A 271-nucleotide genomic window follows, 5' to 3' on the forward strand; every position below is an offset into this window, starting at 1 on the left:
GAAAACTCAATCCGCGTTTGCCATACTTCTTTATATGCAAACTATCTTTCATTCAATCTATGTGTTCCTCCATACGCATGATATAGTTGACTCCTATCCACTCTCGAATCTGAGGGACACATGTAGACTTCCAGTGTCGAGGTATTACAGCTCTGCCTGCTATGATAAGTCATATGATAATCATGGCTGGCCCTTCTTAGTTTTAGCTAGTGATCATGTGAGCATAGACAGCAAGGCCACCTCTGGTGATTCTGGCAGGTGTGTTCCCGCC

The sequence above is a fragment of the Nanorana parkeri genome, unplaced genomic scaffold (genome assembly GCF_000935625.1).
Source record: "Nanorana parkeri isolate BGI_ZX_2015 unplaced genomic scaffold, ASM93562v1 scaffold746, whole genome shotgun sequence".
Classification (NCBI taxonomy): domain Eukaryota; kingdom Metazoa; phylum Chordata; class Amphibia; order Anura; family Dicroglossidae; genus Nanorana; species Nanorana parkeri.